Source organism: Oncorhynchus mykiss, chromosome 15 (genome assembly GCF_057628025.1).
Source record: "Oncorhynchus mykiss isolate SJ-2025 chromosome 15, ASM5762802v1, whole genome shotgun sequence".
NCBI lineage: Eukaryota > Metazoa > Chordata > Actinopteri > Salmoniformes > Salmonidae > Oncorhynchus > Oncorhynchus mykiss.
Window position 1 is genome coordinate 48,621,157 of NC_143036.1, and position 25,649 is coordinate 48,646,805.

The 25,649-nt window shown below is 43.2% G+C and overlaps 1 long non-coding RNA gene across 2 annotated transcripts in view; it reads right to left on the reverse strand.

Moving 5' to 3' along the window:
* LOC149978074 (uncharacterized) overlaps positions 1-25,649 on the reverse strand; it is a 97,811-nt gene that overhangs the window by 70,777 nt on the left and 1,385 nt on the right. The window lies entirely within an intron of this gene.

Here is a 25,649-nt window from a genome sequence, read left to right on the forward strand (position 1 = left end):
TTGATCGCCACAGAGTTATAGTTGAGTCGGTTCAAAAATAGGGTAATGACCCTCTTCGCTTACTTAAGACACATACACACACACACACACACACACACACACATTCCTTCCTACACAATGGTTATCATTTCCAATTTCCCCTTATCCATGCTACATAGCCTCTTTCTTAGCAACTAACATTATTAATCAGATTTTAAAACAGGGTAAAGTTTAATTAGTTATAGTTCTATTTAAATGTAGATATTGTTTAGTCATTCATAAAATGCCTAACAATCCACCCTTAATGACAAAACAATTCATACTGACATATCAAACACTATATGGATACATTAATGTTATACAATAATAAACCAAAACAATACATGTATTTACACTCGATCATCATCAATGACTGTTCTAGCCTACATCAGAATCATAACTCTTCTTATCAGGATTTCCGTTACAATCTTCATCAAAGAAACGGTCTAAACAATAAAACAAGAGACCATCTAATTTCCCTAAACATCAAAAATGGTCTCATCCAACATAGGCTCCTCGTATGTGAAAGATCCAGATTCATCTACTAGGTCTGAATTCATCATTCCACTGATCAGACCTTGGAATCGGTCCGTACTTCACCATCTGTAGTGTCATCGATTTCTCCAGAGTCCTAGAAATGAGAACCTTTCTCACAACAGTCACACAAAACTAACAGTCACACAGGTGAAGGTTGCCCAAAACACAGTGATCATGACTTTTATTCATTTCTCAAACACACTATCAAACATTCATTAGAGCATTATCTACCACACAGTTCTCTGCCAGGGCCTTGGTCACTGATCCGTCTGGAGCTGTGTCATCGGATTGAAATTACCCTCATACACCCCCCACCCTTTTCAGCCAGTAATATATCCAAGGCTATTCTATTCTGCCAAGCCATTGGGCTGGTCGCTTTAGTCTGCTCTGCCAATCATTTTATTGCATCTCTGATATCGTGGATTATAATAAACATAATTGATCCAGTCCACATTCTTATTGAGAGTGGACCACCAGAAAATACTTGACTCTAATCCTGCTAAGATCGGATTTCATGCTTTGAACTCATCTGGCACCCCCACTGGAACACCAATGTTATCAATATGTATTCTATCGTCAAAAGACCCAGACGGAGTACTTCTTTTCTCCCGTTTGGCCAACTTCATGTCATGGTGTTGAATGAGTGTGAAAGACATTCCCAAATGCACTAGAGCACATAGGCCTGTCCAATTCGTAGGTACATTTGGCCATAACGTCAGTCCCCCACACAACCACCAGATGTCAGCCCTGGGCCACTTAATCTTACTGAAATCCCCAGAGCTCAACTAGCCTGTCAGATGGGTGGGTATAATTTGTGGAACGTTCCAACAGGAATCCGTTCCAAATAACAAGGTTGCCAACAAACAACGCATACAGAGTCGTATTACAGTAGAATGAGATACCGGGTAGGGAGTGAGCTATGTAATTACGTTTTTCACTCACCACGTTTATTCGGAAAAAATGTATTTTAGTTCTGGTAGCCTCCATTTCTCATTCGTTGGTTTAGTTATTATTTCCTGTGTTCCTGCATTTGCCGGTGTACTCTGTTGCGCCTCAATTGGGGAATCTCTGTGGTTGAAATGTAACTAATGACCGCAAGCCCCAGTATTTTATTAGCTAGGTGGCTTGTACACAATTGTTACCGATGATACTGTATATACACCTACTCGTACTACAGAAGCATGCATTGTATTTTTGCCAAGTTCTCTCTGTTAATCCTGTTTCCCAAATATAGCAGGTAACTTGTCGATGTTGTTGAGTTCATCTTGTCTAGTTAAATAAAGATTAAATAAATTAGAGCATGTAAAATATATATACTTTGCCTTATTTCAGGTAACCCCAAGATGCTTGATTCACTACAGCTGCTTTTGAATAACTTTCCAGTCGTTTGTGCTTTACATTCCGACTTTTGAACGTCTGTTTATTGGACATATATGTTAGTGTCTAATAAACAAAAGAGCAATGTATGTAAAGCATCCCATCTGTGTTAAGGTTATAGTGTGTGTGTGTGTATGGTGTTGTTTCTCTTTATGTCCACTAGGTGTCAGCACAGTTTCAATAATGTCACACCTGGTTCACAACATGTTTTCATGTGTAACATATCAAATAGTATTTGTCACATGCGCAGACCTTACAGTGGAATTCAGACTTTCAGAAGTCCTAAACCAACTATTTAGTTGTAAGAAAAATATGCGTCAAGTAAAAAAAATAATATTTTTTTAAAGTAACAAATAAATAAAGAGCAGCAGTAAAAAAAAAAAAGAAAATAGCGAGGCTATATACATGGGATACCGGTACAGAGTCAATGTGTGGGGGCACCTGTTAGTCGAGGTAATTGAGGTGTTCCTTTCAAGTCCAGCGGTGTATATTACTTAACAAAAAATTTATTTAAAGTACTCCACTACATTATGTTTATATCTGTATCTGTACTTTTACTATTTCTGTTTCTTTACAACTTTTAATTTTACTTCACTACATTTCTAAAGAAAATTATGTTTTTTTTTTTACACCATACAGTTTCCCTGGCACCCAAAAGTGCTTGTTTCATTTCGAATGCTAAACCGGACAGGAAAATGGTCCAAATCACACACTTATCAAGAGAACATCCCTGGTCATCCCTACTGCATCTGATCTAGCGGACTTACTAATAAACATGCTTCATTTGTAAATCATGTCTGAGTGCTCCCATGGCTATTTCTTAAATAAAAAAACAAGAAAGTTGTGCTGTCTGGTTTTTAATATATGGGAAGGTCAAATCATTTATAGATTTACTACTGATACGTTATCACAACTCTATTAAAGGACATTCTACACAAGGTGTCACAAGGTGTCACTTTTTTTTAAATATTTGATGGGAACAATCCCCTATCCCTCTACACACCTCAAGTTAGCTCTTTCATGCCCACAAAAGGCAACATCAAAAATGGCTCTCTAAAAATCTCCCTTCTTTGATTTGAACTCAAACTCTGGTGTGGGGAGCAAACGCCATAACCACTACTCTACCAGACAGACAGAGACAGAATGTTAAGGGGTACTTCAAAATGCACACATCAAAGACAACATTTCAGAGGTTAGAGAATGGTGTGGGGGCTTGTACTTCTTGGGTCCACCAACCGTTCCTCAATCTTCTTTTGATGACTACAAACAGAGATTATAATCTTCAAAACCTACACTATAGGATGGATGTGTTTAGGAACGGGGGATGAAATTAGAAAGAGGCGTGTTTCCAATTACCAACAAATAGACCCTAGAAATGTTATTCCAAAATCTTAATATTGGAACTTTGTCCCTTCATTTGCCTAGTACTGTCTATAAGCTATCATAACATGTGAGTTTTGTCTTGGGGACAAGTTATCGGAACGCTTTTGAATGGTCTACAAAGCATGCCCCCAGGTCAAAGTTGGCTTTTGCAGACAAGAATAATATATTGTTACTCCAAAACATAGTGCGTTATCAGAACTCTATTAAATAACATTATACACAAGGTTTATACACCTTGCAGGTGAGGACAATGGTTAAAAAAAATGAGAGAAGAAGACTTCCTCATTGTACTGTATATCAGAACTTATTCCAAAAAGCTCAAGACTGTTATTGTTCCCTTCAATAAAAAGATTTCCAAACTACTTTCTGCACATTTCTGCTACCGTCTTAGGCTATACAAGTGCTATCTCTTGAAAAACAACATGTTGATACCTTTGCAATACCTTTAGCAGTAATAATAATATTAATAAACCTCTGCTTTAGTAAAGAAAACAATAATGACAGGTGTGTTGTAATAAAAACGAGTGGTGTCCACTGACTAAATGCAGTATTTCTGGAAAACCCAGACATTCACAAAGTTTGTGATGAATGACAGGTTGTTTATTCATTCAAAATAGATTTGGCTTTAAAATTCAATTAGGCTGCTTATTTTCAGGGTTCAGTGAAAGCGGGTCATTTTTTACCCTTGGGACAAGGGGGGTAAACAGAATGTTAAGAGTACACAAGTATTTACAAGGTGTCTAGTCATTTGTCGTCATTAATGTCTAATTGACCACACATTAGTGCAAGTAGAAGTGCAGTCAATGCTACACAGGTGTCTGTCGTCTAGGTGCTCATAAGTGCTTGAAATCATAGACTGACTCCTTTGCTGTGTTCTAGAGCATCAAGACTGATCGATCAAGGGTGAATTGTGACTGAATAACTGAGCTTCAAATAATATTAAGTAGTTTTTTATAAATTCATCTAATCAGTCTCCATTCACCTTAAAAGTCATCTGCAATCTGGAACGTGGCTCCAACAATTCATTGACACAGTTGTGACTGGTAAGCTTTATTTGTTATAGCATCACATTTTACACATGACATGGCAAAATTCATATACATATATTATTAACATACAGATGCCATGTAATTTAAGTGAAAGGATGTGACCCTACACATTTCAAAAGTAGTGTATTGAAAACATTTCACCCAATTATTTTTCAGTTTGTCATTTCCCTTCAATTTTGCAGTCAGTCATCCATGCTATATGAAATGATAGGGTGATGAACACTATGGGTGGAGGTCATCCGGAATTTAGAAGGATCAATGGGTCAACGGTCCAATATCTTATCATTAGGGCCAGAATGGCACTAGTAACACATGCAAGTGAAATACCCTTTAATTTACCAAAATGACTGAATGCATTATCCTAATAATCTTTAGCCTTTACAGATATGGAAATATACTGAAATGTTGAAATTTCATTAGAAATTTAGAAACTAGCCTTTAGTGGCCCATTAGCTAACCACAACTTTCCTGTACAAAGACCTTAATGAACTACTAAGACTGACAATTTGGGGTAGAAAAAAATCCATATGATGCGTGAAAAATGAACCGGGTCTTTTTTGTGCCGGTCTTTAAGCATAACTGTATACAAATATACTAATAATGCATCCAGTCTCTGATTATTGATGATATTTCCCATTCTGCCCAATTGTGACCTTGCATACACCCTTTAATTTCCACATTCTGGATGACATCCTGTCACTGTTTGATCTAGCATGTGACTGTTTTTTCCACAGCACTTGTCCAATGTTGGCTGGCCTACTATGCAGTTAAATGGAAAGGTTCTACACGATGTAGACATTACATGTGAATTGGGATGAGGGGAAATGCCAATCAATGACAACTGAAATAGCAAATATTATCTGTATATCAGTACTTGTTCTTGTAGACATGCATTTAATTTGTAGTCTTTATTAATTTGTCGTTTTGAGTGGGCTGTAAATATTTTTTACATAATCTGGTCTGATGCCTGTGTAACAAATAACTAATGATGATCATGATTTCAATTCAGTTTAATGATATCAAACACTCACTTCTCCTGAAGGGCGCACATAATATTATTCGCCATATGTGTAAAAGCATTTAGATTTGCACATGCATGACCTAAAAGGACTTTGCACCATATTTCCTCTACATACTGAGAATTGAATGGGTGCACTTTGGGAGAACTGAGATGTTTGGCGCTAACTCCTTCCTCCCTCAATGAAGCTATCACTGCTTAGACAGGATTGGGCAAGTCAAACCAAGTTCTCCACTACATGGGTTTAACCCTTCTAGTTATTTATAATCAGTGATTACTTTTAGGGAGGAAGAAAGGAGGGATATGTGTAAAGATTGAGCAAGCTACTATTGTCAGCTCGACATCCCAATCGTGTTATTTGCATATAATAGACTTTTTACCTCTGACCTGTATACTGTCTGTACCATTCCAGATATCTCGTACAGTGGAAACACTTGAGCGTCTGCGTCATCCGCATCAGCAATAACTCATCACTCCTACTCCAGGTAAATTCATTAGCATTAAGTTTGATACCCACATAACCCCACTAAACCCCAGGGACCAAGTGTCAACATTCAATCTAACCTGGGGTCTTGCGTATCAAGTGTCTCAGAGTAGAAGTGTTCCTCTCGGATCAGTTTTGCAGTTTACAACAAGAATAAGATTAGACACATCCTAGATCAGCACTGACTCTGAGATGTTTTGTGGATGAAGTCCCAGGTCCCCCTCTGTCCATGTTCTGATGATCATTTGGATCTAAACATGCCTTTTGGGGGCCCTAACTGAGATTTTGTTGGGGTGCCCCCCACCTTGCTGGCAACTTTTTAGCCCCCCCCCAACAAAATCCGTATTGGGCCATTATTACTAGAAGTTTAACTGGTGCGACTAACTTACCAATCTAAATGTTTGTAGCTGACATGTGACTCAGTGACTTACACAACTTGTTCTGATATTTATTACATACTTTAAAAAAAAAGTGTTTTCTATTGTTAGGTATTGCTGCATTGTGGGAGCTACAAACAAACGTTTTGTTAGGTATTACTGTGTATGTTACAATTTGATAACCAACTGCTGATTCATAACCAAATCTCAATTTCACCTTGTGTATTTTACTATTCTAATACAATAGTAAGTGACTGAATTCTTTAAAAAATAAATCCTAATAATAATAATGGTAGGTGGCCCACTAGCTACTGCTTATGTCCCTTATACCTGCAGCCCACTGGTTATGAATGATAGTGTAATTCCATCCTCCCTGGAAGTAATCATTGCTTAGACATGATTTGGCAAGTCATGTATTTAGAAATGATTACAGGGGGATATGGTTCATTTTTATCAAAGGTTAGAATTCACTTTAAATCCTTTACCTTTAATGTCAAATTCTGCATGCAGATTTTAAATCAAAATGATTTAATTCATGTAGAATGTACCCCAGTCTGGCTTAGTAAACGATTTGAAGCACTAGAGATATTTTTCCACATAACATTCCATATAGTTAGTAAACTGTCTTAATACCAGTGTAATTTTCCTTGTAAGAATGCCAAAGAGAAAGAGGGCCCCAACTTTTGATGACATTGCCTCTGCTGTTGAAAGGCTAGGCCTCTCACCAGAGGAAGTTACAGCAGCGAGCTACGATCAGGAAAATTGATTATTTTCTTTGATAGTCATTGAACTGGAAAGGTCTAACACCTTCAGCTATCGCCGACAACTCTATGATGTATGGAGTAAAGGAAGGATGGCCAATGCACAACCCCACTCCGTCTCCCAGATTGCCCCATCACCACCCCAGGTCCTCCAATCACTACCATAACAAGTATACACCACACGCCTGCTGCCTTTAACACCAGCACAAGCAGCTGAAATGATTTAAACGGTTGATCCCACTAAGGTATCCCACCTTCCACCACTCCACCCCAAGCCTGGATACATTTTTCTGTTTGCAGGTAGTTCCTTGTCATGTGAGGACTGGAAAGCGGACCAAAAAAGATGGATTCAGAAGGGATCCCACAGCCTTCCTCGCCGTTCAGTACTATGCACGTTCAGACCAAAACTAAGGGTGCGGTACTATGCAGGAAAGGAAGCACCAGGGTTCCAAAAAAGGGAGTATGAGTTGCTTCACCAGCCTGATACTCCTGTGCTAATTACCTACTTTGGTGAGGAGGCACACTCCAATGTCCCCCACCCCCACGGCAACAGCCAACAGCAGCAAGCAAGGGATTTCATCCGATCGGCTACCTCAATCATAGATGAAATGTCCCGGCGAAAGACTGAAACACCTGGCAAAGTATACTCAGACATGACTAATAACCCACCACCACCCCCAAATGCATCATTCATGCCAGTTTACCAACCTCGCAACTTGGCACAAGTAAAGAACACAATTCATTGAGCTGTCACTGTTTTGGACCGGGACGAGTTGGTGGCAACACATATGATGGGTGACATTCTCCCCGGATTTGTCACCCATATGGAGACTCGACCCGCAACCCTTCTGGTAGTGTCAGCACCAGAAATGGTTGAAGAGGCCAAGGCAGTTATTAAAAGCAAACACCAAGGGGCACATTTTTCACTATGACACCATGTTTGACCTCTGCAATTTTTATGTTTCACCCCTTGTTTTCCGTCATGTTGCGTTTCAAGAGGCACCTGTCCTTCCCCTGGCATTCCTCATTCACACCACCCGGCACATGGAAAACCACAAACAGTTATTTCGCACCATCCTTTCATTCCTTCCCCAACTATCAACAGCAATCTTCTGCACAGACCGTGAGGCGGCTATTGAGGGAGCAATCCAGTCTGTGCTGCCGCAAGCCAGGATTGTCAATTGCTGGAAAGACATCTCCAACAATGTGAAGCACAAGATGGGGTCAGAGGGTGCCCAAGCTGTGGCCGATTACCAACAGGCCATCAAAGAGCTCTTGGCAACGAAATCAAGGAGTGACTACGAATGCACACTGGCGAGGGTGTGTCTTCACTGGAGCCCTGATTTCACGGCTTATTTCCATCAGTCGCTTTCTGATGCCATGGACAAGAGTGCACAATACGTGCTCAACAGCTTGGGCATCCAGTCAGATAGAATAACCAACAACTGCTCAGAGAGTTTCAATGCTGTCCTCAAGGCATTGGTTGGATGGAAGAAGGTCAGAGTCGATAAATTGGTTTACCAACTCCAAACCAATGTCTTGAGGGAGGTGCTGCGGGACTACTGTAATCTAGGGAATTTCCACCTGACCGCTGAGTGCCATGAGCAATTTTCCAGGCGAATGCCCACCACATGTCAGAGGAAGACATATTGTCTTTTGCTAAATGCATCCAGTCCTGTGTGGCACAAGAAGAGGTTGTCATGGCAGAAACTGGAGCGGAGGCCTCAGCCAGGATGATTGTGGCAAAAGGACGGATCCTCCTGGTGCCAAGCACCAAATCGTTCCTCTACCAGGGCTTCTCAGACAAGCAGCATGTGGTTACTCTGTTGCCAATGGAGACGTGCTCCTGCTCTGCATCTGACAGTGCCCAGAGGTGTGTCCACCGACTGGCAGCTGTACTGGCCATTGGCGGAAGTGTGGACAGTCCTATGCCAATAAAGCTGAGGACAAGGCATCTGGCCGCAAAACGCTCTGGCCATAAGTGTGCCACCAAGGAGCATGTCCAGACGGGCACCAAACAACAGGAAGAGCAATCGACCGTTCATCAACAGGTCGGTCTTATGTGTTGCTATTTAGTTACATTTCTTATTTGGGTATGTTAAAATGGTAAGCATTTTCACTAAGCCATGTGATCCTCATGGGTTTAATGTATGGGTAGTATATGGGGCTTTGGTGACAAAACGGATGGCACTGTGATAGACTGCATCCAATTTGTAGAGTGTTGGAGACTATTTTGTAAAGTCGAGGATCGGTAGGATGGTCAGTTTTACGAGGGTATGTTGGCAGCATGAGGGAAGGATGCAATGTTCACATATAGAAGCAATGTTTCCTTCTTACCTCCTTTTTGCCATATTCTGCATTGCAACGGGGACAGCCTGACTTCTCCCCTCTCTGGGCCAAAGGTGACTGAGGCCCATATGATGGAGGCAGTGCAGCTGCCAACACCAGATTCGGAAAGGAGATATTCTAATGACGAGTTCAACAGTTCAATTATATAAGCATGTTCTGCAGATCTTAATTATCTATGTTACTTAGCTAATTCTGATTTCTCCACCCCAGTACTATATTCCACAACTGAGTACATCTATTGTATGGTCAGGCAAAAATTGTTGGACCATTTATCCAATATCCGGCATACAAGTTAAGTTGAGCTGTCAATGTTGAGACTACTTTTACATTTATGGTCCGGTTGCATATTGACTTAATTAGCCTATGTGTTCATGTTATGAATGTTGTATGCTATGAAGAGAATTATAAAGCATTATTGATTTCAGTTAAGCCATCCCATTTTCATTCATGAGCAGCCATGCAGGTGTATGAATGTTTTCCTCCCCAAACAGATACTGGTTTGATGAACGAACCCGCACAACTGGGACAGAATGTTTTCAGCAATGTTCCCTGGCAGGCGGCGACAATACCGCACACCAAGCAAATCGACGGCTACAATTGTGGAGTTTATGTGCTACTGGTGAGTTCATATGCTAAATAGGTCCCAGGATAAATCAGTAGGGAAATTTGTTATGTTAGAAATCTGTGCGTAACCCTTAATGGTAGGCCACCCAAAAGTGAGTCAAAAGCAAATGCACCCATATTAAGAGATTTGAGGGTTTAGCCAAAGTCATTCCATTGAAAGGATTAGATTAGCATAACAAATTAGTATACATTTCACACTTGTCATGTGCACGCCTAAGAAAATGGTCTGAAATGGGAAGGGACCCATGTGCATGTGTTAAAGAATTAAACCATTTTCTTATTTTGCTAACCGATGTGCTATGGTGTCCACTAATGAATATGACCCAGGACAATAGGTTACTTGGTTGCTATGTGACAAACTCTAAATTAAATGTTGGTGTAATATCATCAAATCAGTGGCGCTTCAACATCACCAGTGTGCTGCCTTGTTTTCATGATTGCAGCCAAGCAACAAAGGTTTTCCAAAGTAAGATTATCACAATGAATAAGATGATTATTGTTAGGATGACAAGGCAGTTGGAGGCCTGCTTTCACACAATCTTATATTTCCCAATGGCCCTATAGATGGTAGACATATTTATCCCATTGTCTGTCCTTTATGTACTACTTAGATGGCCAGAGAGTTAATGCAGAGGGAGAAGGCACTAAGTGACCCAACTGTCCCAATGCATGTTAACATCGGTGGTGCCAGAATGGAGGTGGCCAAAGAGATCCTGGACAAAGGTGAGATTGTCTATCACTTTTTTCAATCTGCCAATCTAAAGCTGAAGACTTGTAGCCTAGTCTACATCATACACTGCTCCTTGTGTCATTACCGTGTGAAATAAGGTGATACAGGCCAGCAGCCCAAGCCCAAGTCAATGCTGCATTCTCATTTACTGTTGCTTCATTGTCCTGGCCCCACTTTAATAGACTATTAATAATGTTCAATAGCACTATTGTTTTACCTTACATGTTTGAACTTGGCAACATTTAGTTGTAGTTTCAGCCTACATGGATGTCAAAGTAGCTGACCGACCACATTATAATTCCTCAGTAGCCTATAACCTAACATAACCTCCCCATGTTTGATTGTAGGGAGGTTGTTATTTTCTTCAAATTAATTTGTGTCACGCCCTGGTCTTTATATTTTGGTCAGGCCAGGGTGTGACATGGGTTTATTTATGTGGTGTGTTTTGTCTTGGGGTTTTCGTAGGTATTGGGATTGTGGTTTAGTGGGGGTCTCTAGCAAAGTCTATGGCTGTCTGGAGTGGTTCTCAATCAGAGGCAGGTGTTTATCGTTGTCTCTGATTGGGAACCATATTTAGGCAGCCATATTCTTTGAGTGTTTCGTGGGTGATTGTTCCTGTCTCTGTGTTAGTTTGCACCAGATAGGCTCAGTCACTTTGGTTTTTTTCTTTTCACTTGTTTTGGAAGAGAAGAGAACGAGCGCCATTCTCCTTGCGGAGATGGTGCTAAATACATCAACACGGTCGGTCCCTGGGATTGGGCTGGCTAACACGATTAGGTTTGCTTGGAAGGAAAAGGAGATGGAGCCTTTAGGACGGGAATCTTTTGGAAGGATAATATTGATGGGGATTCTAAAGCTGACGGTGAAGGACGTGTTTTGTTTCCAAAGGCAACTCGTTGGAGGGAGCATACGACGTGGCACTATATACAGAGGCAAAACACGATGATATCCTGAGAAGGGCAAGAGCAGTGGGAGGTGAGAGGCCGATGTGCCACTACGAAATAACAAGCCTGGCGAAGAATAATTTTAGGGTAGTAACTGTCAACATTTACAACCCTTACGTTAAGGACGAAGAGGTGAGGGCTTTTCTGGGGAGATATATGGATAACGTCTCCTCAGCAAGGCACCTCAAAGACTGCCTTGGGTTTTGGAATGGGAGGAGAGGTTTCCAGGCCCTCCTCAGAGAGGACCCAAAGGGACATGGTGGCTACCTCCATCCTCCTGCTATGTTCTCCCTAGGGGCTGACAGGGGGACGTTGTTTTATGCACGTCAGCCCCCATTTTGCAGACGCTGTATGGCCTACGGTCACATATTCGCCTCATGCAGTACAAGAAAATGCAGATTTTGTGCATCTGAGGATCATGAGGCGAGGGATTGTGACAAGCCTAAGACGTGCCATGGGTGTGGCTCGTCAGCACACCTGTGGCGGGGGTGCCCGGCCCGTCAGCGGTCATATGCGTCTGCGGCTGGGGGGGGAGCAGGGGCGGGGGATGGGGGAAGAAGAGGAGGGGAAGGAAGCACGCCTCATGATCAGAGTACAGGTCCAGAGGGGAAGGCCACAAGGAAGGAGGAGGAGCAAGAAGCGGCGGAAGGAAGAGAGAAGGAAACGGAAGGCACGGGAGTAGGAGAACCAGGAAAAGCGGCGGAAGACGGCAACCGAGTGGAGGAGCATGAGAGAGAAGAAAGCGATGGAGGAGTGGTGGAGAAGGAGACTGTGGAAGAGCAAGTGGACTGGGGGGAATGTGCCCTGGTGGAAGAGATGAGGGGTATGGTGGAGGAGCTGGCGGGCGGGGGGGTTGGTATCTCTCCACTGCCGTCATCACCAAAGAAGAGAATGAAGAGGAGGGAGCGATTGGCCGACAGTGAGAGGGAGGGGATGGCCAAGAGAGTGATGGGGGTGGGAGAAACCTCTGGGTTGCTGCTGGTTTCCACAGGCTCTCAATATCTGTTGGGTGGGGACACACCTAACAGGACTCAGGACTGGGTACAGGAGGAGGTGGGGAGTTTTTTGTTTGGGGACTCAGCCTCCCCAAATTTTTTCCAATCCAGCTGCAGCACTGGGGAGGGGGAGGATTGTGGGGGTAGACCCAGGGTGCAGGGCACCCCGGAGCCAAACACTATTCCTGCATCCTGGGTTGGTGAGATGGAGGAAGAGGGGGGGATGTTGGGAGTACAGATGGTGTCATCACCGGTAGATATGGAGCAGGGGAGCATCGGGTGAGTCTCCTGTTTTTGTTTTTTTCTGTCTGGGTTTAGAATTTGAGTGTATTACATGTTTTTATTTTATTCTTTCATGGGGTCTGATTTTACTTTTGTTAGTTTAAATGTAAGGGGTTTAAGGGATTGTGTTAAGAGGAGGGCGGTTTTTAGTTATTTGGAGGGTGTGGGGTTTGATTTTTGTTTTTTACAGGAGGTTCACCTGAGGGATGGAGGGGATGTTAATAGGTTTAAGAGGGAGTGGGACAAGGGGGAGTCGGTTTGGGGTGTTGGGGGGGTGCACTCATCGGGGGTAGGGATTTTGGGTGGGCACAGGGAGGTTAAAGTGGAGGATTCTTTTGTGGTAATGCAGGGGAGGGTTATAGGGGTGGATGTCACGATAAGGGATTGTAATTTTAGATTAGTGGTGGTGTATGGACCACAGGTGGTGGCAGACAGGAGGGAGATGGTGGACTGTCTGACGCCCCTGTGTGTCACAAATAGGAAATTAGTGATAGGGGGGGATTTTAATACAGATTTAGGAAGAGGGGGGGATAGCAGTGCAGGCGCCATTGCCAGGCTAATGGCTTGCCATGGTCTGGTAGATGGTGGTCTGCACACTACTCCGAAAATGGACGGTCCTACATGGCGCAACTCCAGGGGGGTTGAGCGGAGGCTCGACTATATTTTTGTACCCAGGTCTTTGGGTAAGTTGTCTGGGCGGCTGTTGCCTGTTTTCTTTTCGGATCACGACGGGGTGCTCCTGCAGGTGGGGTCGCCAGTCTGCCTCTTTGGTAGGGGGTACTGGAAGCTAGATCGGGATGTGCTGGAGGAGCAGGCTTTTGTTGACGGGTTTTATGGTTTCTTTTGGAGGCTTGAGGGTCTCCGGTCCATGTGCGAGGGGGTGGTAGAGTGGTGGGATTTAGTTAAGGTGGGGATTAGGGCTTTTATAATAGGATATTGCAAGAGGAAAAAAAGGGAGGAGAGGAGGGAGGTGGATCGTATCCAAAGGTTAATTGAACTCGAGTACGAGGCAGGCAACCTCGGCGGGTCGTTTGACTGGGAGAGATCCGCAACCCTAAAGGCGCAGCTCAGGGAGTTGCAGGAGCGGAAGGCTCGAGCTTTCCTGGAGCGTGCGCATAGTGGCTTTCTAGAACATAATGAGACTTGTTCTGCTATGTTCTTTAAGTCGGTTAGGGCCAGACAGAGTAGGAAGGTAATGCATGGCGTTAGGGAAGAAAATGGTAGTATAGTTAGAGAACCAGAGGATATGGTCAGGGTGACAACTGATCATTTCCAAGGTTTATTTAAGGAAAGGGAAATAGATGTAGAGCAGGGAAATGTGTTTTTAGAACACTTGTCCAGGCGGTTGCCGGAGGACATTAGAGAAGTGATGGAGGCCCAGATCTCACTAGAAGAGGTTGAGAGCGCTCTTAGGAGGATGGGAAAAGGGAAGGTGCCTGGGATAGATGGGCTGCCGGCTGAGTTTTATCTCAAGTTTTGGGGTATACTTGGACCAGTGGTCCTCGAAGTCTTGAAGGCCATCCTTGAGACGGGGGTCCCGGGGGGATCAATGGCTGTTGGTGTGCTGTCACTTTTATATAAGAAGGGGGAAGTAACAGACCTTGGCAACTGGCGGCCGTTGACCATGCTGTGTGTAGATTACAAGCTACTTGCAAAGGTTTTAGCAGACCGGTTGCGCACAGCCCTTCCCTACGTCGTCCATGAGGATCAGACGTGCGGGGTAGAGGGCCGCTCTATTAGATGGAACCTACAGTTAATCAGGGACTCCATCGCTTGGGTTGAAGATAGAGGACTGCCTTTAATGGTAGCAGCGCTAGATCAGGCGAAAGCCTTTGATCGCGTGAATAGATCATTTTTATTCAGAGTGTTAGGTCGATTAGGATTTGGGGAGAAGTTCATAGGATGGATTCGTACATTATATGTCGGAGCGGGGTGCCGAGTTAGTGTAAATCTGGCTTCTCATGAGTCTCTTTAAACGGGGGCTGTGGGAAGCCAGGCAGAACATGGTGAAGACAGGGAGAGATTGGGGGGTGGAAGGGATAGTGAGGAGGGTGGAAGGAGATTTGAGGGGGAGGATGAAGAGGGAGGAGAGGAAGTGGGGGCAGCATGCTGCCCGGGAGAGGTGGAAGGGGGGTTTAGGGCTGGGTGTCATTTAGATTTGTAAGGGGATAGATTAGGGATGGGGAGATAGGGAAAGGTAGTTTGTAGGATGACGGGGAGGGAAGATGCTCCCCTGAGGTTTTGTTTAAATTAAAATACCACTATTTGAGTTTGTATGGAAATTATGAGTTGTAAAGAATGAATGGTATTGATGATAATAAATTATTTTTATTAAAAGATAGGCTGTATAGGTTTTCACGTTACGGTTCTTGTTTTTGTATTGTTTGTTTTTCATCATTATTAAAGATGAATCTAAATTACCACGCTGCATTTTGGTCCGACTCTCTTTCACCCGAAGAAAACCGTAACAATTTGGTTGTTGGTAAAGAAAGACGCAAAGCCTGACTAAACTTCTCAAATCCACCTAAACATTTTTGTATCTTTTAGAAGAAATTACAAATGTATTTAAGAAAATGGTGAAGGTGACCATATATTTGCCAATAACTGTATATAGTATTTCATCCTAAGGCATTAGGTGATATAGCTGACATGCTTCCTTTGTTCTTTCAGAACTTAACAGGAAACTCTACTGCAATTTCTGTGCAACAGATGAGGGGGGAGACTGGGTGAGTTAGCATTGCAACTCCTCACACAGTTGACATGACAATTCTCTAAGAACTTTGACCTTTCAATGTTTGAAGGGCCCAAAACATTTCTATTACTGTGGTCTAAGGGGGTGTTGAGTTTTGTAGTAAATATATGTTCATAACCTTAAAGGGATGGATAAGTAATTTTACTCATTTAAATGTTTTACATTTAAAGCAGGTAGTGACTTCAATCTCCAGTTTTTTTTAACAAGCCACTGCCAACAAATGCTAATTGTAATTTCTTCACCTAACTGTCCATTTCCCCTCTTCGCCACATTCATGGCTACATCATCTCTTGAATGGATTGTGGGACAATGATTTCATCTAAAATCAAATGGCAGTGGCTAGTTAAACAAACCAAATTGTGGATTGCTGAGCTATCCTTTCAGCTGTGACATCATATAATGGACTCAATGGCCTAATTGACATGTACTTTCACAGATGAAGTGCTCCACATGCTCCAGTTGGTACCACACCTCCTGTGCTGGGGTATCCATCAGCATTTACCATCAACACATGGAGAATCCTGCCTTACAATGGATATGCCCACCCTGCCACAATTGAAAACCTGCACACCAAGGCTACTATTGGGTTGATACTGTGTCAAATCTATATAATGTCCAGAGGTGTAAAATATTTACAACTACAGTAGATAGATTTTAGGGATGTCCCCGACGGGGAAGAAAATCTGGGTTGACTTAGTCTTCCTGTTCTTTCCACCAATCGATTGGTCTAAATGTTAAAATGTATTTTTACATATATAGACAGACACGCCAGACACGCTTTATAGATTTATAAAGCCAGGTCGAGCAGTTGCCATACAGGGCAGTGATGCAACCCGTCAGGATGCTGACGATGGTGAGGATCTGAGTACCCATGCTAAATCTTTTCAGTCTCCTGAGTGGGAATATGTTATGTCGCACTCTCTTCACGACTGTCTTGGTGTGCTTGGACCATGTTAGTGGACACCAAGGAACTTGAAGCTCTCAACCTGCTCCACTGCAGCCCCATCGATGAGAATGGGGGCATGCTCGGTCATCCTTTCCCTGTAGACAACAATCATCTCCTTTGTCTTGCTCATGCTGAGGGAGACGTTGTCTTCGCCCCACACGGTCAGGTCTCTGACCTCCTCCCTATAGGCTGTCTCATCATTGTCGGTGATCAGGCCTACCACTGTTGTCATCAGAAAACTTGATGGTATTGGAGTCGTGCCTGGCTGTGCAGTCATGAGTGAACAGAGTACAGGACGGGACTGAGCACGCACCCTTGAGGGGCCCCAGTGTTAAAGATCAGTGTGGCGGATGTGTTGTTACCTACCCTCACCACCTGGGGGCTGCCCGCCGGGAGGTTTAGTCCCAGGATCCTTAGCTTAGTGATGAGCTTTAAGGGCACTATGGTGTTGAATGCTGAGCTGTAGTCAATGAATAGCATTCTCACATGGGTGATCCTTTTGTCCAGGTGGGAAAGGGCAGTGTGGAGTGCAATAGAGATTGCATCATCTGTGGATCTGTTCGGGCGGTATGTAAATTGGAGTGGGTGTAGGGTTTCTGGGATAATGGTGTTAATAATGTGAGCCATGACAAGCCTTTCAAAGCATTCCATGGCTACAGACGTGAGTGCTACGGGTGGATAGTCATTTAGGCAGGTTACCTTAGTGTTTTTGGGCACAGGGACTATGGTTGTCTGCTTGAAACATGTTGATATTATAGACAGGAAGAGGTTGTAAATGTCAGTGAAGACACTTGCCATTTGGTAAGCGCATGCTCAGAGTAAACGCCCTGGTAATCCGTCTGGACCTGCGGCCTTGTGAATGTTACTAACATCGGCTGCAGAGAGCGTGATCACAGTCGTCCGGAACAGCTGATCCTCTCATGAATGTTTCAGTGTTACTTGCTTCGATGCGAGCACAAGTTATGTAGCTCGTCTGGTAGGCTTGTGTCACTGGGCAGCTCTCGGGTGTGCTTCCTTTTTGTAGTGTAATAGTTTGCAAGCCCTGCCGCATCGAAAGAGCGTCAGAACTGGTGTAGTATGACTCCATTTTTTTTAGAGACGAGTCACTGGTGCTTCATTTTTGCTTGTAAACAGAAAAAAAGTATGATAGTAGTATCATCACACCCTGATCTATTTCACCTGTCTTTGTGATTTGTCTCCACACCCCTCCAGGTGTCACCTATCTTCCCCATTAGCCCATGTGTATTTATACCGGTGTTCTCTGTTTGTCAGGTTAATCAGTGTTTTGTGTCTCAGCCCCAGGCTTTTTCAAAGTCTTTCTCGACCTACTGGTGTTGACCCTTAGCATGCCCACCTGACCACTCTGCCTGACCACTCTGCCTGTGCCTGACCACTCTGCCTGCCTCTATGACTGCCTACCTGAACACTCTGACCCTGAGCCTGACCTGACCACACATATGCAGTGGATTTCCGCATGTTGGCAGCGGCGAGTGCATGTAACCCGGAAGCACTGTTTGACATGTTCCTGCATGGCGTCTCGGAGGAGGTAAAGGACGAGCTTGCTGCTGGGGAGTTACCCACTGATCTTGATTCTCTCATCACTTTGACAATGCGCATCGATGGGGGATTGCGGAACGTCAGATGGAGAGGTATCGTTCAGGGATTCGACCTCGCCTCCGAGTCAATCTGGAAGTCCCTGAATATCCCGTGGCCAGCACCTGAGAGTTCCCGACGAGGGCAGAAGCATTGTTTCCCGAGTCCATACAACTAGGCAGAGCTGGGCTGTCGCCAGTGAAACATCAACACAGGATCCGCACAAAGAGTTGTCTATATAGAGGGACTTTTGGTAATTTTGTGTCCTCGTATCCGGTAAAAGACCAGGAGCGAGTACTCTGGTTGGCCATATGGAGACCTTTTCTGCTCCCCTTCCTCGCATCATTTCACTCTGCGGTGGGGAAACTAGTCCAAATTTTTCCGGGTCTGTTAAGTGGAGCGACACAGGGGAACCCAAGAGTAGACTCAGATGGGGAAACAGGGATGAATAAACCAAAATATTTATTGTTACACAGAAGGATATATAGAGTGCAGATCCGGGGAAGCTCGGATGAATTGCAGAAAAAAATAGATGTGGAGACTGAGGTTGAAGTTGGCTGAAAAAAACAGGGTAACCGGTCCTGAGGGGAATCCAAGGTAGTAGTGGTGAGATGGAAAAGGAGACAGGAGGCAGAGTGGTAACTGCAATGAGAGGATAAACGGTGTCAGGGAGGGAAACGAGCACAGCAGGGTATCTTGAGTAATCATAAATGGCTAGAATCATGTACTGACTGAGCAGAGATCTCGATCTGGCAGAGTGGAAGTGGCAGGACTGATTATTTGTAGAGGTCTTGATTATGGAACAAGTTGTAGCTGGTAGGGATCTGACTCAGCACACCTCTCTCCAACCACACAATCATACACAGAGAGAGAGACAACGGGAGAGTAACTGCAGTTCAAGAAGACACCAGAGGGCGTAGCAGGAGCAGATGTGACAGGGTCCTCATTGACTCTGGGGTCGAAGAGAGCTTTTTGGAGCCCACACTAGCTTCCGAGTTGAACATCCCTACTCAGCAACTATTTATTCCCATTGATGTTCGACCGTTGAACAGGTGCTCTGTAGGTCGGGTCATGATAACACCACTCATCAACCTATGGGTGTCAGGGAATCACAGCGATACCATTCAGTTCCTGCTTTTGGATTCTCCTGGGTCAAACGGCACAATCCACTCATCAACTGGTCTACCGGTGCTATCATGGCCTGGAGTCCATTCTGCCATGACCATTGTCTGAATTCGGCACAACTTCCCCCGGGAAGGCTTTCTGGGTCCTCGTAGGTGGTTACGGACCTCTCTGCCATTCACGCGGAGTACCAGGATCTCTGGGAGCTTTTGAACAAGTCCCGGCCCACTTCACTTCCGCAGCACTGCTCCTATGACTACGAGATTGACCTTCTTCCTAGCACCACACCGGGGACGTCTGTACTTATTGTCGGGACCATAGACGAAGGCTATGGAGAACTACATTAGGGACTCTCTAGCTACATGATTTATCCATCCCTCCTCTCCCACAGGCGCAGGCTTGTTCTTCGTGGAGAAGGACAAGACCCTGCCCCCGTGCATTGACTACAGGGGACTCAATGACATTACTGTTAAGAACCAATATCTGCCACCACTCATTTCCTCGGACTTCGAGCCTTTCCAGGGGGCAACTGTATTCTCCAAGCTGGATCTACGAAACGCCTACCACCTGGTGGGGATACGAGAGGGGGACAAGTGGAAGACCGCTTTCAACACGGCCAGCGCCCACTAACAATATCTGTTCATGCACTTTAGCATCACCAACTCCCCTGCTGTGGTCCACATTCTGGATCGGTTCGTCTTCTTCTACCTAGATAACATCCTTGTCTTCTCCCACTCCCCCCAAGAACACATGCTCCATGTCCAGCAGGATCTCCAGCGCATTCTGAAGCGATTTCCATCGCTCCACGAACACCTCCTGGGGTTAGCCAACTTTTATTGCCACTTTATCTGGGATTACAGCATCCTTGCCTTCCCCTGTCTGCCCTCACCTCTACCAAGGTTCAGTTCACGTGGTCCACGGCCGCTGACCGGCTATTCCGGGACCTGAAATAGCGCTTCACCACAGTTCTGATGTTGTTTGATCGGGACCCTTCCTGTTAGTTTGTGCTGGAGGCAGATGTTTCTGATGTCGGAGTGGGGACTGTTCTGCCCTGGATTGGAAGTTGCATCCCTGCGCTGCCTTCTCCCACCACCTCAACGCCACAGAGGAATTATGATGTGGGAAATCGGGAGCTTCTAGCAGAGAAGATGGCAATGGAGGCACTGGCTTAAAGGGGAGGAGCATCTGTTCATTGTGTGTACAGACAAAAGAAAATCTGTAGTATCTCCGCTCCGCTAATCGCTTGAACTCCAGGCAAGTGAAATGGGGGCAGTGTACCCAGTTCAACTTTTCCCCCACCTACCGGCCGGGGTCCAAGAACATCAAGCCGGATGTTTTGTCTCTCCTCTATAACCCCACGGCTACCACCCCAGAGCCCGAGACAATCCTTCCTACCTCTTGCCTGGTGACGGCACTCAGCTGGGGTATAGGGGAACAGGTCCGGGGGAGGCGCAGCAGTCCTAGCCGAAACCTGTGAGGGAGGAGGGGGGGGGGGGGGGGGTCGAGAACCAGATGTTCGTGTCTAACGCTGTCCACTCCGCAGTCCTGAAGTGGGCCAATTCCTCCAGGTTAGCCTGTCACCCTCACAACCCCTGGTCCAACATATCGCTGGATTTTGTCGCGGGTCTCTCACCCCCCACCCGTTCGTCTGAGGGCAACACTGCCATCCTGACTGGTTTTCCAAAGCCGCACACTTCATTCCTCTCCCCAAACTCCCCTTGGCCCAGCCCATGGTGTAGCATGTCTTCCGGATTCATGGACTGCCGCTGGACCTGGTCTCCAACCGGAGGCCTCAGTTGTCATCCCGCGCCCTCATTGTGTCGTTGGCCAGCCTGTCCTCTGGGTTCCACCCCCAGTCCAATGGCAAGTCGGAGCGAGCAAACCAGGATCAGGAGAGCCCGATTGGCCCTTACAGTAAAATGCTTACTTACGTCCCCTAACCAACTGTGCAGTTAAAACAAATACAGATAAGAATAATAGATACAAGTAATTAATAGAGCAGCATTAAAAAATAACAATATATATACAGCGGGGTGCTGGTACAGAGTGAATGTGCGGGGGCACGAGATAGTATGTTCATGTAGGTAGAGTTACTATTGCTTGCCCCTGTTTGAGTATTAAACTATTGTTTCTTTGACGTGGTCTGCATCTGGTTCTTACCTTCATACCTGATAATTATGGTAAGATTTGCCAAGTGTAGGGCTTTGTACGCATCTCTGTGTGTGGAGTAAAGGTGGTCTCGAATTTGTTTCACTCTGGTTGTGCATTAAACATGCTGATAGAAATTAGGTTAAACAAAATTGCCCACACAGATGTGCCTTTGTTGCAACCAATTAAATTACTTCCTACAGCACATTTGCTACTTCTCCCTTAAATTCAAAGGAAAAGGTAATGTAAAAACATTAAGGTAACAGAAGAATTGACAAAATATCAAAGGCATGTTGGATTTTTCAAACTATTTTTACTCAGTACTTTGTCAATGATATACTTTTACTTGTAGGGTATTTTTTTATATAGTCAAATCTAATTAAAGTAACAGTACCCCGATAATTTCATACTATTGCAATACTGAACTGTATAGATGGGTTATGGTTAAGCTGGCATAAGCGAATGATAGTGGATTTCAGTTCACTTTTCTTTTTCTTTTTTTTTCTGTTAACTGACTGAAATTTACCTCTAGGTTCTTAGAGAAATGCACATGCTCGTTTAATTTAGAATTTAAAAAACAACCTATGTGTTTTTTTGTGTGAAAATTGGTAGCCAAGTTCCTTGATATCAAGTTCCTTGATATCCATATCCCCAACGAACTATCATAGTCAAAAACACACCAACACAGTTGTGAAGAGGGCATGATAACACATTTTACCCCTCAGGAAACTGAAAACATGGGTCCCCAGATCCTCAGTTATACCGCTGCACCATCAAGAGCAACCGGTTGCATCCCCTCCTGGTATGGAAACTGCTCGGCATCTGACTGTAAGGCACTACTGAGGGTGTATCGTCGGACGGGGCCACAGTATTTAGGTTGCAATAGTTTGTGTAGGGGGGTTAGGGTCAGTCAGTTAAACCTGGAGTCCCGTGTGAATTTAAGTATGCTCCCTCTAATTCACTCTCTCCCTCTCCCTTCTATCCCGGAGGACCTGAGCCCTGGGACCATTCCTCAGGACTATCTGGCATGATCACTCCTTGCTGGCCCCAGTCCACCTGATCGTGCTGCTGCTCTAGTTTGAACTGTTCTGCCTGCAGCTATGGAACCCTGACGTGTTCACCAGACCTGACATTTACTCTTGAGGTGCTGACCTGTTGCACACTCTAGAACCACTGTGAATATTATTATTTGAGCCTGCTGGTGATATGAACATTTGGCCATGTACTGTTATAATCTCCACCCGGCACAGCCAGAAGAGGACTGGCAACCCCTCATAGCCTGGTTCCTCTCTAGGTTTCTTCCTAGGTTCCTGCCTTTCTATGGAGTTTTTCCTAGCCACTGTGCATCTGCATTGCTTGCTGTTTTGGGGTTTTAGGCTGGGTTTCAACATCGGCTGATGTTGTAAGGGATTTATGAATAAAATTTGATTGCTGACGGCGAAGTACATCACTGGGTAGAAGCTTCCTACCACCTGGACCTACTGTATATACTAGGCAGTGTCAGAGGAAGGGCCAAAAAACACTCCAGTCACATTGTAAAGAAAGTAATTTCAATAATATTGTGATGTCATTGAGTAACAAACTTGAATTTGGATAAATTAAACCTTGTGTAGACCATTCAAAAGCGTTCCAATACCTTGTCCCCAAGAAAAAACCCACGTGTTATGATAGCTTATAGACAGTACTAGGCAAATGAAGGGACAAAGTTCCAATATTAAGATTTTTGGAATAACATTTCTAGGGTCTATTTGTTGGTAATTGGAAACACGCCTCTTTCTAATTTCATCCCCCGTTCCTAAACACATCCATCCTATAGTGTAGGTTTTGAAGATTCATAATCTCTGTTTGTAGTCATCAAAAGAAGATTGAGGAACGGTTGGTGGACCCAACAAGTACAAGCCCCCACACCATTCTCTAACCTCTGAAATGTTGTCTTTGATGTGTGCATTTTGAAGTACCCCTTAACAAGTAGTCGTTGTCTGTCTGGTAGAGTAGTGGTTATGGCTTTTGCTCTCCAAACCAGAGTTTCAGAGTTATTTTGCCGTTTGTTGTCATGAAAGAGCTAACTTGAGGTATGTACCCCCTAGTTCAAATCCCAGAGAAACAGTTAATGTAGCAACTTCTATCTTGTTGCCTTTGTGGGTCTGAAAGAGCAAACCAGAGGTGTATATAGGGGAAAAGCGGCTAGTTCCCATCAAAAAGCAAGAATGAAGTGACACCTTGTTTCAAATGTAATTTCAATAGAGTTGTGATATCATACTATGCTGTGGAGTAACAATACAACCATACTCTGCAATAGCCTACTTTTACCTGGGGCCATTCTTTGTCGACCATTCAAAGGTGTTCCTAGTCTTGGTCCCCCTGAAGAAAGCCACATGTTAAGATAGTTTAAAAATAGTTGTAGTAGTAGATATGGTGGTGAATTCCCAAAGGAGAGGTTGTTAAATTCATTTCAAGAGCATACCAACTTGCATTTTGTTGCCTTGACAGAACAATGTTGAGGTGGGGTTCCGGAAGGACATAGACAGCAAGGGAAATTGGATTATAAAATGTTAGGGTACAGCAACTGGTGTTGAGAAAGAGTGCTGATCTACAAACAAACCCACCCCTGTCTATATAATCTTATTCCAGAGACAACTGATTCAGAATGATCTAGGCAAAGCTGATCGTAGAAAAGTGCTCCTCTGTACGCATTTATGAAATGTCTCAGGCTAAGAATGTGGAACTGGAATCAGTACCCCCCCACCCCCCGTCAAAGTAATGTTATTCATTCTACTCACAAATGCTAAACAGATCCTAGTTCAGCACTCCTACTTCAAGCCACCAAGTGAATGTTGGGTATTGGGTGCTAAACGTCTTGAACAGGTGGTTGAAAAAGTAAAGATATGTTAATAGAAAATGTCTCAAGTAAAAGCGAACCAGCAAAATACTAAGTAAACCTCATTGCTAAAAGATACTTAAGTATCAGTGGTAAAAGTATAAAATATTTGACCTTCCATATATTAAGCCAACCAGACAGCACAATTTTCTTGTATTTTTTATTATGAAATAGCCATGGGAACACTCAGACATAATTTACAAACGAAGCATGTGTTTAGTGAGTCCGCTAGATCAGAGGCAGTAGGAATGTTCTCTTGATAAGTGTGTGAATTGGACCATTTTCCTGTCCGGCTTAGCATTCAAATGCATAAAGTACTTTTGGGTGCCAGGGAAACTGTATGGAGTAAAAAATATGGCAAAGAAAAATTGAATGTTGTAAAGAAACGGAAAGAGTAAAAGTACAGATACAAAAAAACAGATATAAACAGAATGTAGTGGAGTAGTTTAAATACATGTTTGTTAAGTAAATTACACCACTGGACTTGAAAGGAACACCGGTACCCCATGTATATGTATATATATATATATATATAATTTTTTTACTTAACCAACAATTTAGTTGTAAGAAAAATGTGTTAAGGGCTTCATTTCAGCATTTAACTGTTAGTTCTACACATGTAGTATTCGGCGCATGTGACAAATACAATTTTATTTGTTACACGTGGTGAACCTGGTGTGACATTATTGAAGCTGTGCTCACACCTAGTGGACATAAAGACCTACACTACACACACATATATATATATATATATATACACATATATATACACATATATACATATACACATATATACACATACATATATATATATACACATATATACATACATACATATATATATATACACATATATACATATATACATATATACATATAAAATATACATACATATATACATATAAAATATACATACATATATATATATATAAAATATATATATATACATACATATATATATATATATATATATATATATAAAATATACATATATATATACATACATATATATATATATATATATATATATATATATATATATATATATATATATATATATATAAAATATACATATATATATATATATATATAAAATATACATATATATATACATATATATATATATATATATATATATATAAAATATACATATATATATATATATATAAAATATACATATATATATATAAAATATACATATATATAAAAAATATACATATATATAAAATATACACACACACACACACACACACACACACTTTAACCTTAAGACAGATGGGAT